Raw genomic sequence first — 15,549 nt, forward strand, 5'->3', positions numbered from 1 at the left:
TCTGCCTGTTTCCACGTTTATGTGTGCTGTCGTTTGTAATAAACTTCCGCAATTGGATTCCAACGCCGCCTCAGCGTCCCTTGTTACATCGAGCTACATGCTCTAATGCAGTGGTACTTTAAGAAAGTTATTTTCTGTTGCCAATAAAATATCATTTCTTAGAATTGATATAAAAATTATACTGAATGTTCGCTGGGCGAACAGATTAGTTGATGGAAAATTAATTCTGCTACAGTTACTACTGGCAGCTGATATAAATAATTGTAATTAATCATAATTAATTGTAATTATTTATATACATTTCCCTTTGAGCTAAACTTGCAACAATACTAACATATCACTTATTAATCATTTATGAATTTAGTCATTTTTTGTAAATGATTAGTTAATTATTAACTAATTACTTATAAATTACTTGTAAACGAATTAAGAAAACATACACAAATTGTCAGCATATTACTTAGTAATCTTTTATAAATGTTTTGTAAATAATTATTTCATCATTAACTAATTGCTTATAAATGACTTACAACTAAACGTTATTATAAAGTGTTACCTTTTTTTTTTTATTCAGTCAACATCTATTAGAGAACCACAGCGATGAACCTACCTTTTGGTAGATGATGTTTTTTTCTCACTTAAGTCCGGTGGTTGATTGTGTGACCGGTCACTCTTCACAGACACAGAGCTGGACACATGTGAGCCTGATCTTACACTAATGACACAAAGAACAGAGAAAAAAACAAACAATATTACACAATGTACTTTAGTCTAATTTATAAACTTTTAATGTTGTAAATGGTTAATATACAGATATAGCCATGCAATTGTTCTTCTATGTCTATAAGTGTTTGGTTGCATGATCTACTCTATTTTCTTTGGTAAATGTATGCCTTATAATGGCTGCCTGTAGAGCTGGACGCATGTGAGTCTGATCTTACACTAATGACACAAAGAACAGAGAAAAACTATAGGAGATACTTCAGTCTCATTTGAAGATATTTTATGTGCCAAATAGTAGTTTGTTTAGTCCAGTTTATCAAACTATTTCACTAACTCATCAGACCTGCTATAAAGGAATCATCTAACAGTCAAGTGAAGCGCTGCTTTCTCATCCTGCACAATTTCTACTTCACTAAAAAACACAACTGACTCAAAAACTGTGTTATAGTGCAACCATATTAAAACTGTTGAGAAAACAAACTCTGTTGACCCCACTGACAGAAGAGAAAATACTAAACAAAAACAGCATCTTGTATTTATAGCAATGAATGTAATGAACAATGCACTGTGTACAGTGATCGAGTTTGAGAAAGAGACAAAAATCTCCCTTTACAAATATCCACAAATTTACAATTTCAGAGTTTGATGTATATTTTCATTTTATTAATTTAAATTATATCTAGTTTGCCTATTATTGACATTTAATACCCACTAAATATACAACCCCAAATGTGTAATGCAGTCAAATTTTATGGTACATTTTGGACGATCTGTTGATGTCATTTCTACAGGTTCTGATATGTTAACAGTACAGATAATTCTAGCAACATACAAACATGGTGTTCTTTTTCTTTTTTTTTTTTTCACAGAAAGTGTGTAAAATAATTATCTAAAAACAGACTCAGTTTGACCTGAAGATGATGATCATTAATCAGATGATTAAATATGTTGAATTATTATCAACAGCAACAAAAACATTATATAAAATAAAGTGAGTTACAAACAAATGCACTGCCATGTAGAATAACCACATGGTCCTATTGACTGCGCTCACGCCAGTCGCATCTTGAAAATACACGGTCACACCCACCACACTTTTTTTCTTGCGAGTCTAAACGTGTACTTACAGTATGGGTGCTGGGAGTGGTCAAAATGGATGTAAAGACGCTGTCAGAACGGCGTTTTCTTTATGCTTTAGATGATATTTCAGTAGATTGCTGTTGACGAATATTACTGCACAAAATGTAATTTAACACTTAAAAGACCTTAAAGTGACGTCAAAGTAGTTACTTTTTGCTATTTTCCACCAGAATGTAAAAAATAGTACAATTACATTTTTTTAACATTTTAATGATTCTGAATACATTATATATATATATATATATATATATATATATATATATAGATAGATAGATAGATATTATTTCTATTTCAGAAATAATTCTAATATTCTAATTTGCTGCTCAGAAAACATTTATTATTATTATTATTATTATTATGTTGTTGTTGTTGTTGAAAACAGTGGAGCAGAATTTTTCAGGTTTCTTTGATGAATAGAAGTAAAAAGAAACAATTTTTAAATAAACGCTGATCTTTGGATATTTCTATTCATCAAAGAATCCTGAAAAAAAATGTACTCAGCTGTTTTAAATAATTACAACAACAACAACAACAATAATTATAATAGATTGTTTCTTGAGCAGCACATCAGCATATTAGAATGATTTCTGAAGGATCATGTGACACTAAAGACTGGAGTAATGATGCTGAAAAAAATTAAGCAGATATGTACCATGTCTTTCACATCCTTTGACATCAGACAATAGAGTCTTATGGATGTTGAGATATTAAGGTCCAAAAATGGAAAAAAACTAATTTACACCAATGTTCAGAGCGATATTTCCCATGAATGACACCAGGTGTGAACATGAAACTTTTTTTTTTTGAAAGAGCATGTTCTTATTGATAAAATATAAAAAAATTGGAATGGGGTTTTGCCTCATTTTTCTGTAATAATTTTTAAAAAAATCATTGTTGTGTGACATTCACAACTACTGTAGTACCAGCTATTTTGAACTAAATTAATGCTATAATGCTTAAATTAATGCTATAATGCACCATTCCATTGTGCTCGGGACTCGGGGAAATCCGACCTCCACCTCGAGAAAGTGCAATGGAACGGCCACTTAAGTTGGGGTTCCAAAACACAGACTCGGGCCAGTTCAGTGCAGACCGAGTCGGTTGGAATTATCCATAGGCATCCATATTTTTGCCAACTGTTCCAATGGAACGCATTTACGACGGACATTGGGAGAACTAACTCGGATTCACCGACTACCGTCATTCAATGGAATGCAACACAAGTACCTAATCTTGATGTTCCACCCAATCCAGTGAATAATACATCCATTTTCATTGAGAAAGCAGGGCAATATTGATTAGAAATAATAATATTCAGGTGGTATGAGATCTAGCATCAATCAATCAATCAGTCAATCAGTCAAACATGATCAATTTTGAGGTCAGTCAAATATCAGGAACACCAGGATTCCATGTCAACTTTGAGGTTGACCCAGTTGAACAAGGCCTTCACATCACAGATATGGCCCCAGGACAATATGTTACTTGTGTGTATGACCGACAATGGTGGGTTGGTATCATCATAGACGTCTCTGACACAGAGCAGGACATTCAAGTGCTTTTTTTGCATCCCCATGGCCCAGCTAGAGGCTACTTTTGGCCAAAAAGGGAAGATGTCTGTTGGGTGCCTCTCCAGCACATCATAATGAAAATTGATGTGCCAGATACTTCCACTGGACGATGCTATGTCATAAAAGAAAATGAAACTGTGGATTCAGACACTTTCATGAACAACTTTCAGTAACTGTTATGTCACACATTTATTTGTGTTGGTGGTATTATTAAAGTGACTCATGTCTGGAAGTACGTTTTTTGTATTTTGTATTTTTTGTATAAGTGGAACATTAATAAATTCTGTTGAAATGCCCATACCAAGTTGAACAGCAAAAGTGAACAATAGGATCAGTGATGAAACTCTGAGTTTTAAAAAAATCATTACAGAAAAATGAGGCAAAACCCCATTCCATTTTTTTTTTTATATTTTATCAATAACAATATGCTCTTTTAAAAAAACAACTTTTATGTTCACACCTAGTGTCATTCATGGGAAATATCGCTCTGAACATTGGTGTAAATTAGTTTTTTTTCCATTTTTGGACCTTAATATCTCAACATCCATAAGACTCTATTGTCTGATGTCAAAGAATGTGAAAGACATGGTACATATCAGACCATTTACCAAGTTTGATGCTTATACATTGAAAATTGAGGTTTTATGGACATTGAAAATTAAAGTAATAGTTTCTAGAGGGCCAGCATTGGTAAATTCAGTAACAATCTGAAAACTCTTAAAGCACAAATAGTTCTAGAGGGCCAGCATTCAGGTGTAAATTTAACAATGCTGTTTGTAATTCATGCAGTTCTCTAGGACTCTTAGCCCAGAAAATTTCATGGACCTGGCACAAATAGTTCTGGAGATATTTCAGTTTGAACATGGTCACTCAAAATGCCAAACGGGGTAAAAAACAAACTTTTTACAGATTTTTTGTGAAAAAAGTATGCACAGTAGAGATCTGAAATTTTGTATATGATCTATTGGGCATATTACCCATCACATAGATTTTTTTCAGACAAATCTGAGGAGGTCAGGTGGGGAACTTTTCCAAAATTTGATGATTCCAGCTGGAATGACCCCAGTACAGATAATTCTAGCAACATACAAACATGGTGTTCTTTTTTCTTTCACAGAATGTGTTTAAAATAACGATCTAAAAACAGACTCAGTGTTACCTCTGTTTCCGTGAGAGACTCATCTCAGACTGAGAGTCCTTTCCTCGCTCTTCTGACAAACTGCAGATAAACTCCAGTGATCAGCATTGGGTTGAGAAAACAATCTGCTGTTCAGTTTGACCTGAAGATGATGATCGTTAATGAGATGAATAAATATGTTGAATTAGCAGCAACAGCAACAAAAAACAATATTTACAATAAAGTGAGTTACAAACAAATGCACTGCCATGTAGAATAAACAAATGGTCTTATTGAGAAATGTCTGGTTTAAAAATACTTTCGATTTCGCATCACAAATACGGGGAAACCTGCAGAAACACATTTGTTTTCAATAACCCCCTTTTGAAAAACTTACCTACAGTCTTGTCCACTAAGAAGAGAATTTATTAGAAACGCTCATTTTTCTGTCCTTTAGTCCTGTAGCTTGTCAACAATTTATTCTCAAATCTCTCAACAGTACAGACGGATCAGATTAAATATGTAAAAACAATGTTCACGAATGTTAAAATGAGTAGCGTCTGTAGGGTTGTATCTATAAAAATGTTTTCTAGGACATAAATCCAATGAACATCGCTTTCTCTTGCCATCTGCGTATTTCCGCAGTTACTTTCGTTTTCGTCTTCTTCGTGGGTTTTACTGGAGGGTTTTGGACGAGTTGAACAGTTTCTGTCACTGCCACCTGTTCCTGACTGTTGTCTACGATGCTGTTTACTGGATGTGAGATTTGAATATTTCTACTTTCAGTTCTTTATATTCATATTAGGGTGTATTTAATACTTGTTCTTCAGTTTCTGCTTCTTTATGTTTATAGGCTTCATGTCCAACTGGTTTTTGATTCCATCATTACTTTGCCTGGCTGAGGGGCCATTAATTGAACCATTGCATATAATAGAGAATCTTCCCACATTAAAGACAATAAAAAAAAAGAAAACTTATATAGTACTTATAAAGCACATATTAATGATTTATTCTGCATGGCCATATTCTACATCCCTTAACCCTAATCTATACCCAAACATAACTACTACAAACTACAAACAACTACCTTTCTACCACTAAGCAGCAAATTGGGAGTTTATTGAGGGAAAATTCTTAATGTTTAATGTTTTCCCTGATCTAAGTGTTACCAAAATGAACATTAATCACAAACCACAACTTCCTCATGTATATGCTTCTCCTCTCTTCATGATCAGTAAGAAAACAAAGTTCACAGTGCTTAGTCTTGATACTTTTACAACTGTAAACTCAAATTCTCCTCCTAACACTACTAAAAATAATAATACAGCACAAGAACTGAAATACACTGAGTGTAGGAGATGATTTTACAGACAGAGGAAGGTCAATCCAAAGCCTTGGAGCTGCAACAGAAAAGGCCCGATCACCTTTGAATTTTAAGTAAAATTGAGGATCTACAAAGTCCAATTGATTATTTGAATGCAGAGACCTGTTAGATTGATGCAGACTGATTAAATCAGAAACACACTCTTTGAAAACATATAGCAGCGCTTTGTAATAAATTCTGTATTGTACAGGTCGCCATTGTGAGATGATAAACACAGAAGTAATGTGCTCTCTCTTCTTAGTACACTGTAAAAAACAACCTATAGAATCTACTCAATAAAATTGAGGTAACAATTTGCACTCACTTTGTTTGGGTAGATTCTATCCTATATATTTGAGTAAAGAGTACCTAAATTTAACAGCTATGACAAACCAAAAGAAATTAGGCAAGGACTACCTAATATTTCTCATTACATTACTTAACTAATTACTTATAAAAATTGAGTAACATTAACTCTATTGTTAGTAAGCAACAGTTCATCTACTAAATTATTATTAATAATGATTAGCCAATAGGAAAAATTACACATTACTTATTCAGGGAAGATTGAATTTACATAAAAACGGTCAGACGCAGGAGACTGCATCAATTGTTTTTTTTTTATTGACCAAATAACATTTTATTTTTAAAAAACATTTAAAACTAATTAAAGTACAAAATAACCCCATACAATAAATTTCAAGTGAAATACAACATATAATGTTATATAAAGATTATTGAACATATTCCATTCAAAAATAAACCAAAGTCTCCACAAGATATCAAAATATACATTAGATTCCTAAATACTGTTTTTTCACGTTATACCTTCAAACAATATGTGTTTAGATTTAGTGTGTGGCTACAATACTTGCAACACTAGAAAATGAAAGGAAACACTGAGATGAGAGGAGAAACTGATCTCATTTACCTCAATAGACTGGTATGCTATATGGATACAAACAAACACTTCAACTTCATTTAAAACTAATTAAGTGCAAAAACACACACACACACTTACATTCAAATTTAAGTGGCATACAACATACTACATATAACTCACATTACATGTAACTTCTTGAACATTTACTATTTGCAAATAAAACCATGTTGTCTTTGGATGAAGCAAACAGTCTAAGCCTGAACTTACAGTACACACATCTCATTCCATCAGTTGACACTTGAGGCTTTGGACCTTCTTCAGCAGTTTTGCTCCGCCAAATTCCAAAAAAGTTTCTGGATGTAACGCCTAGCCAGCAGAGGGAGCCCTCACCCGAGTACTGACTGCCACCGCTCCCTCTGCTGCTTCTTCCCCTACTTCCTGTTTGCTGCTATTTAAGCTCATGCCATGTGCTCGCCCCTCGCGAAGTATTGCCAGTGTATTCTGCCTTACCGAGCGTTCTACTATTCATTGTTGGATTTACTGTTGCCGTTCTGCCTTGTTTCTGGATTTACGAGTTTACGGATTTACCCTTGGATTGTTTGCACCGATTGGACTGCCTTCTCGTTTTGAACTTACGCCTGTCTCATCGCTATTGTCTCCCGGTTTGCCCCCTTTGTTTTGGTAGCCTGTGTGGACTGTTTTACGGCTTGACCCTCCGCCTGTCTATTACTGCTGTTTATTGGACTGCCCTTCTGTTGTGTTTGCTCTGCTGGACTGCTTCTTGGTTTTTGACCCTCTGCCTGCTATTGTGTTTACATCTCTCTCTGTTTACTTCAATAAACGACCGCACATGGATTCGAACACTGCTTCAGCATCTGCATTACAGAATACTTCGCCTCCCATGAATCCAGCGGATGTTTCCAATCTCAAGCGGCATTTGCTTACCAAAGCGAAATGTTAAAGAGCTACCAAGAACAACTCACGAAGCTCCAATCAGTCAACGAGCACCTGACTCAATACATTCGATCGCTCCCACCTCCCACGCCGCTTACGGTAAGCTTTGCTCTCCCTGATAAATTTGATGGCACAGCTGAAACTTGCAAAGGATTTATTCGTCAGGTTAAGTTGTATTTTGACCACCAGACTGATAGATTTGCCACTGAGGAGAAGAAATGCGCTTTTCTCATGACTCTGTTAACTGGCAAGGCTATCGACTGGGCCTCGGCGGTGTGGGATTCTGACTCACGAATTAAATACTCCCTTGAATATTTTATCGATCAGCTTCGTGAGGTGTTCGAATATCCCGCGGGGGGCAGGGATATTTCGACTCAAATCATTAACATAAAACAAGGCCACCGCACCGCTGCCGAGTTCGCTGTTGAATTCAGAACGCTAGCCGCTCAAAGCGGATGAAATGACGTCTCTCTAAAGGCCATGTTTTACCACAGTTTGAATCCAGATCTCCAGACAGAGCTCATTTGCCGGAGAGAAGATTCCTCGTTCTCTGAATTCGTCTCTCTCGCCATTAAGATTGACAATCTTATGAGACAGGCCCCTAAGCGAAAAGTAGACAGAGGTAGCTCACGCAGTTCACAAGTATCAACGGTGGTCGGGCCAGCACCGCAAGAAGAACCCATGCAGCTGAATAATTAATGATTTTCGGAGGAGGAACGTGAAAGGCGCCGTTTGCATCAGTTGTGCTACTACTGCGGTGAGTCAGGCCATCGCAGTCTGGGATGTCCACAGAAGGCCAAAGCTAGCCCCAGGGTAAATATAAACCATTTCTCCCTGCTTAGTAATCGAACATTTACTCTCCCTGTTATTCTCAAAAGTAATACCATGTCTCTTGAATTGACAGCGATGGTAGACTCTGGGGCAGCATTGAATCTCATCCACAAGGACATTGTTGAGAAATATCGAATCCCCACGCAACCATGCACTCCTCCCATACGTATCAAAGCCATCGACAACACCCTAATTGGGGAAGGAATAACACATCGCACAAGAACTCTCACACTCCAGGTCGGGCTCCTGCACCAGGAATCCATCACCCTGTATGTTGTCGACTCCCCCAAACATGAAGCCATCTTAGGATTCCCATGGCTCTCTACTCATGACCCCGACATCTCTTGGTCTCACGGTAAGCTCACCCACTGGTCGAAGTTTTGCCTCACGAACTGCCTTTCTGTCAAACTTAAACCATGCTTAACTACTAGCATTGAGAGCCCGAACACGTCCAAGTCGGTTCATATTCCCCCATGTTACCACGACCTCTCAGAGGTGTTTAGCAAGACCAAAGCTACCTTACTACCGCCACATCGCCCCTGGGACTGCGCCATAGACCTGCTTCCCAATGCTATGCCCCCTAAGAGTAAAGTCTACCCCCTTTCCCAGAACGAGAGTCAAGCAATGGATGAGTACATCACGGAAGCTCTCAACTCTGGATTCATCCGCCTATCCACGTCTCCAGCCGCAGCGGGGTTCTTCTTCGTTGAGAAGAAAGATGGAGGTTTACGGCCGTGTATTGACTACAGAGGACTAAATAATGTGACTGTTAAGTTCCGCTACCCCCTTCCCCTAGTACCGTCCGCTTTAGAACAATTGCGAGAGGCAACTATCTATACCAAGCTGGACTTGAGGAGCGCCTATAACCTCATTCGAATCAAGGAGGGAGACGAATGGAAGACTGCTTTCATCACCACCAGGGGGCACTACGAGTACCAGGTGATGCCCTATGGGTTAGCAAACTCTCCAGCGGTATTTCAATCATTCATTAATGAGATCTTCAAGGACCTTCTGAATAAGTATGTGATAGCCTACATTGATGATATTCTTGTATATTCCAAATCTGAAGCAGAGCATATCGACCATGTGAGGACAGTCCTATCTCGGCTCCTGGAGAACCAGCTTTACGTCAAAGCCGAGAAATGTGAGTTCCATGTAAGCCAAACATCATTCCTGGGCTACCACATCAGTCATCACGGAGTCAGGATGGATGCCACCAAGGTACAGGCAGTTACTGATTGGCCACAACCTTCCACCCTCAAAGAACTGCAGAGGTTCTTGGGTTTTGCTAATTTCTACCGTCGATTCATTCGAAACTACAGCACAATAGCATCCCCCCTGACTGCACTACTCAAGGGCAAACCGAAGAAGCTAATTTGGACTGAAAAGGCCAGCCTGGCTTTCACCTCCCTCAAGGAACGATTCACCTCCGCACCCATCCTGAAACACCCAGATCCCAACTTACCATTTGTCGTCGAAGTCGATGCTACTGCTGTCGGGGTACTCAATTTACCTCCCAAGTATGGAGAGCTTTCTGCAAGCACCTCGATATCAATGTGAGCCTGACCTCCGGCTACCACCCTCAAGCCAATGGCCAAGTGGAACGCCTGAACCAAGAAATTGGCCGTTATCTACGTACTTACTGTAATCGAGAGCAGCACAGGTGGTCTGAGTTCCTCCCCTGGGCCGAATACGCCCAGAACTCTCTAACCCACTCTTCTACAGGCCTTACCCCCTTTCAGTGTGTCCTGGGGTTTCAACCTCCCCTGTTCCCGTGGTCGGGCGAACCATCTTCGGTCCCGGCTGTGGACGACTGGATACGGCGTAGTGAGAGGGTGTGGGACAGTGCACACATCCGTCTCCAGCGGGCTGTAAGGATGCAAGAGATCCAAGCCAACAGACGGCGCTGCCCACATCCCCCCTACCAGCCGGGACAACGGGTCTGGCTCTCGACTAGAGACATCAAGTTGCGGCTGCCCAGCAGGAAGCTCGCACCCAGGTATGTAGGCCCTTTTAAAATTCTGAGAAGAATTAATGATGTAACATACCAATTAGAGCTTCCTGCTGATTATCGCATCTCTCCCTCTTTCCATGTTTCCCTCCTGAAACCGGTCCACCCGGAGGCTGACCCCGGCCATGCAGCCCCAGAGCCGCCACCACCACTGGACATTGACGGGACCCCCGCTTATCAGGTGAATGAGCTACTGGACTCGCGACGTCGACGGGGTCAGCTCCAGTATCTGGTGGACTGGGAGGGGTATGGACCTGAGGAGAGATCGTGGGTAGCTGCCCGCGACATCCTGGACCCATCTCTTATTGAAGAATTCCATCGAGCCAGACCCGACCGACCTGCGCCACGACCACGGGGATGCCCACGTCGAGCTCCAGGAGTCGCTCCTAGGGCGGGGGGATTCTGTAACGCCTAGCCAGCATAGGGAGCCCTCACCCGAGTACTGACTGCCACCGCTCCCTCTGCTGCTTCTTCCCCTACTTCCTGTTTGCTGCTATTTAAGCTCATGCCATGTGCTCGCCCCTCGCGAAGTATTGCCAGTGTATTCTGCCTTACCGAGCGTTCTACTATTCATTGTTGGATTTACTGTTGCCGTTCTGCCTTGTTTCTGGATTTACGAGTTTACGGATTTACCCTTGGATTGTTTGCACCGATTGGACTGCCTTCTCGTTTTGAACTTACGCCTGTCTCATCGCTATCGTCTCCCGGTTTGCCCCCTTTGTTTTGGTAGCCCGTGTGGACTGTTTTATGGCTTGACCCTCTGCCTGTCTATTACTGCTGTTTACTGAACTGCCCTTCTGTTGTGTTTGCTCTGCTGGACTGCCTCTTGGTTTTCGACCCTCTGCCTGCTATTGTGTTTACATCTCTCTGTGTTTACCTTAATAAACATCCGCACATGGATTCGAACACTGCTTCAGCGTCTGCATTACACTGGAACACTTCAAAGGTGTACTTCCGGTTTTTGGGAGACTTAAGGTTGAGGGCATAGATCAATCCCATCAACAGTATGCACACTGTAGTTCTGTTTCCATAACCATTCAGCACTTTGGTGCCCTCTATAAACACACACATCTACTGGGTCCTCACTCCTCAGCTGTAGGATTGTGAATCACCACCAACTTCATTCCATTTATGTGGCCTTCAAATTCATCCTCCTGTTGAGAAAAAAAAAAAGCAAATATGTTTTTAATAATGTGCTTAATTTTAATCAATGTACAATTAAAATATAAAAAATAAATGGCACCATCCATTGCAAAATATTTTCCTCAACTAGCTAAACTCTAAACTGTTGGTAGCAGTAACAATTTTACATTGCTAGCATGGCATTCTAAAATTCTGACTACCTCTTTTTTTTTATAAAGGTGGGCCATGATATACTCAAATAAAAATTAAACTAAACCCTCAAAATGTAATATAAAGCATAATTAATGCTCAGGCATGTAATTCATAAAAGGTTAGTTCACCTAAAATTAAAATTGTCATCATTTAATCACCTTCATGTTGTTCTATATAACACTTTAATAGTCAAAACACAAATTAAGATATTTTTATGATACCTGAGAGATTTCTGTCCCTCCACTGAAAGTCTGTTCACCTAAAACTCTGACACTTTAAAAACTTCATAAATAACATAGTAAAATAAATCAAGTGGTTAAATCCAAGTCTTTTGAAGAAAAATTATCACTTTATGTGATGGACAGATTTAATTTGGGCTTTTATTCAAATGAAAACAATGATCAGCAAACAATGTTTGCAGAATCCAATTTTGTCAAATGAAGCTGAAGCGTGCTTGCTTTACACGTTAGAACTGAGGTTCATTCTCTCGTCTTACAGCATTTTTGAACCTCTGTAAAAACCAATGAGGTTTGTTCCTGCATGTCAAGCAAGTAAAGTTGAGCTTCTGTTTAGGTTCGCTGATCAATGTGCATATGAGATTAAAAGTCTACATTAAATCTGTTCATTATATAAAGATATCATGTCTCTTCAGAAGACTTGGATTAAACCACTAGATTTATATAGACTTATTTTACAATCTCTTAATGAATGATTTAAAGCATCAAAAGTTTTGCATGAACAGACTTTCAGTGGAAGGATAGACAGCTCTCAGGTAACATTAAACATATCTTAATTTCTGTTTTGAAGATTAACCACAGTCTTATGGGTTTGGAACAACATGAGGGGGAGTAAATGACAGAACAGAATCCCTAAAATGTACTGAGCGACAAAAATACATACATAAATAAATACTTCTTACAATACTTTTTTATTTTATTTTTTTTTTTTAAATGCAGCACCCTGACTATTTATCAAAGGCTAGGTATTGTATTGGTTTAATGGCTAAATCACAGTGATCAATAAGGGAAATGAAAAAATGTGTATCCATTTGAATACCTTGAAATGATGAATCATGTAATAACACACCTGACAGTCTTGGAACAGCTCTTCTTGATTTTCCCCAAGATACTCAATGAGGCAACGGATACATGTATCCCTTTTTTTCTCAATACTCTGGAACTACAAAGACATGCATTTTAGTGACAATACAGTGACTCTGTGAGCTCAGTGCACTGCAACTTAAGAAAACAAGCAAATAGACAAATAACCCATGTTGTAATCTGTAGTGTTTTAATAGATCCAATCATTTTGATGAGGTAAAGTTACATATTTTGCATAGCCAATTAATTTGCAATAAGGTAGAACACCCATTGACTCAAATAACAACATATATATCTTATGTAGCCTAATTTGCGCGCACTGTGGAAACGCTCTCTAAAAGCGGGTATTAAAATTGCTTTTGAAGGCGCGTGCGCGTTTTACTTTCGGTTTCGTTTTAAGGATCGTGTGAATTCTCAGCGGCGCTGAGCTGCTTTCTACAATACGAGACATTCATTTAACAAACCAATTTGAAAGTGAGGGGGACACAAACGGGATTTTGAAAAGTGGATGTGGTGAAAAGTGGACAAGCTGAAAACGTTTTACCCCCCTATTTACACCTGTACTTAGCATTGTCCACTTGTGATCAGATCGACGCATCAGAAAACATGTTAATACCAGGTGTAAACAGGGCCTCTAATTCTTGCACAGTAACTCTCTATGGTCAATGTCAGTAATCTCAAATCCAAAATATCGCCATTTTTTTGTGTCGATCAGTGTCGATCTCCTCGGCATCCATCCACGCTGCGCACACAAGTGAACACGCACTGCCTATACTGAGAGACTGTCAGATTTTTTGTTTTAATCTTTTTTTGTTTGTTTGTTTGTTTGTGTTGTTAGCGGTACGGAAAATCAGCAAACTGTCTCAGAAAGTAGGTGTTCTCAAGTCCACACTTATTTAATATAATCGCAACATTTTGCCGTCATATAATCGCACAGACTGACATCGCGATTGCGATACGATTAATCGTGCAGCACTAGTCAACTTTCTATTTTGCAGATATAAAATAAGCAAACTCAACCAAAATGACACAATACCTGTTCTGAACTTTCTTCTGGCAAACAGGGTCTTGACATCTCAGTCACAGCATCTTCTATTATCTGTAAAAGACAGAATGAATGGATGTAAATACTGATGTCAAATATTTGCACAAGCTAAAGAAAGTACAGAACTAAATCTAGAACTAAATCTGAGTTACTCAGAGTTCAAGCTGAATCTTGGGTTTGAATCACTCCTGCAAGTACAGCAAGTCAACTCTGTTTATCATTATTTATAGGGTGATTCTCACAAAATCACAAAAAGATTATTTTTTTTTTTTTTTTTTTTTTTTTTTTTTTAAGCAATAAGAGCAAGGTCTGAAGTGTTGGTGACCATACATTTAAAATGTTTTACTGACAATTTAACACCTTTCTGAACATATTTTCCAAAACAAGTCCTTAAAAACATTATTACCACTACAGTGTGAAAACATCAATGCCACAGGTAAAGCTCATACATTTTCACTTTTTTAAAAATTATTAACAGTCAAGCACAGTTACTTAAAACTCTGAAATAAAACATATTTTTAAATTAACATTTTGGTTTTATTTTCAATTATTTCTTTCATTACCGCAACACCTTCTGCAATTTGCAACCTAATAGTTTGCATTATTTTATTGAAAAGTGACATTTTCAAAATGATGTGGAAAACCTGAAAGAACATAATGTATAGACTCACACATACATTTAAAAGTAAACGACTATTTTTCCATTTATTAAATAAACATTAAAAGAACATGTTGCGGTAATGATGCAGAAATGAGGTTGATGATTTCAGTAATGATAAGCATATTAACAATGAGGTTTAGTTAAAAAAAAAAAAAAAAAGAAAAAAAAATAAATCAGATAATATTGGCATAAGCATGATTTTATTTTAGTGCTTCAAAAATTAAAAATGTAAAAACACCAGGGGCCGTATTCAAATTATCTTACTAAAAGTAGCTCTTAAGTCCTAGGAGTTGGGCCAAGAGTATTTCACAAAGCATTTTAATGTTAAAGTCAGCTCTAAATCTGTGGAAAGTAAGTCTTACTGTCATATCATCCTAAAATGATAATTCAATCCAGTCTGCTAATGTTTTAGAAAAGGTTGCTTATATGTAAATCTAACAATTATTTATGAGATGCAGACATCCATTTCAAAGGACTACTGACAATTAGCTGAACATTTGCTTGTTTAATTAGTGACATTTAGCCTATATTTTAAAAACTTTATTTGAATATGCCAATTTTATTTTAAAATCTTTATTTGATTATGGCAACATGATACCTTATTCTACAATATTTCTATTATAAAATGACTGACAGAGACTTGTCATTATCAGCCAATCACTGTGGGTGTAGTTAGTAAACTTGTTGACATCATCCATAGCAACAAGAATATCAACAAAAATTAAAGCTTAACAGTTTAATGTGAGAAAAGAGGACATTAATATTAGTATTGTAATTTTTGTTTTATCATTAAATTTTGTGATTATTTATGTAAT

At 37.8% G+C, this 15,549-nt stretch overlaps 1 long non-coding RNA gene across 1 annotated transcript; it reads right to left on the reverse strand.

The window, feature by feature from the left end:
• Nucleotides 1-610: 610 nt before the first annotated feature.
• On the reverse strand, nucleotides 611-5,167 carry LOC127160290 (uncharacterized). Its single transcript, XR_007826697.1, has 3 exons — nucleotides 4,949-5,167; nucleotides 4,594-4,714; nucleotides 611-715 (listed from the first exon to the last, which is right to left on the reverse strand). It is a non-coding gene; the product is annotated as an uncharacterized LOC127160290 (long non-coding RNA).
• Nucleotides 5,168-15,549: the final 10,382 nt, after the last annotated feature.

The sequence above is a fragment of the Labeo rohita genome, unplaced genomic scaffold (genome assembly GCF_022985175.1).
Source record: "Labeo rohita strain BAU-BD-2019 unplaced genomic scaffold, IGBB_LRoh.1.0 scaffold_317, whole genome shotgun sequence".
In the NCBI taxonomy this organism is placed as follows: domain Eukaryota; kingdom Metazoa; phylum Chordata; class Actinopteri; order Cypriniformes; family Cyprinidae; genus Labeo; species Labeo rohita.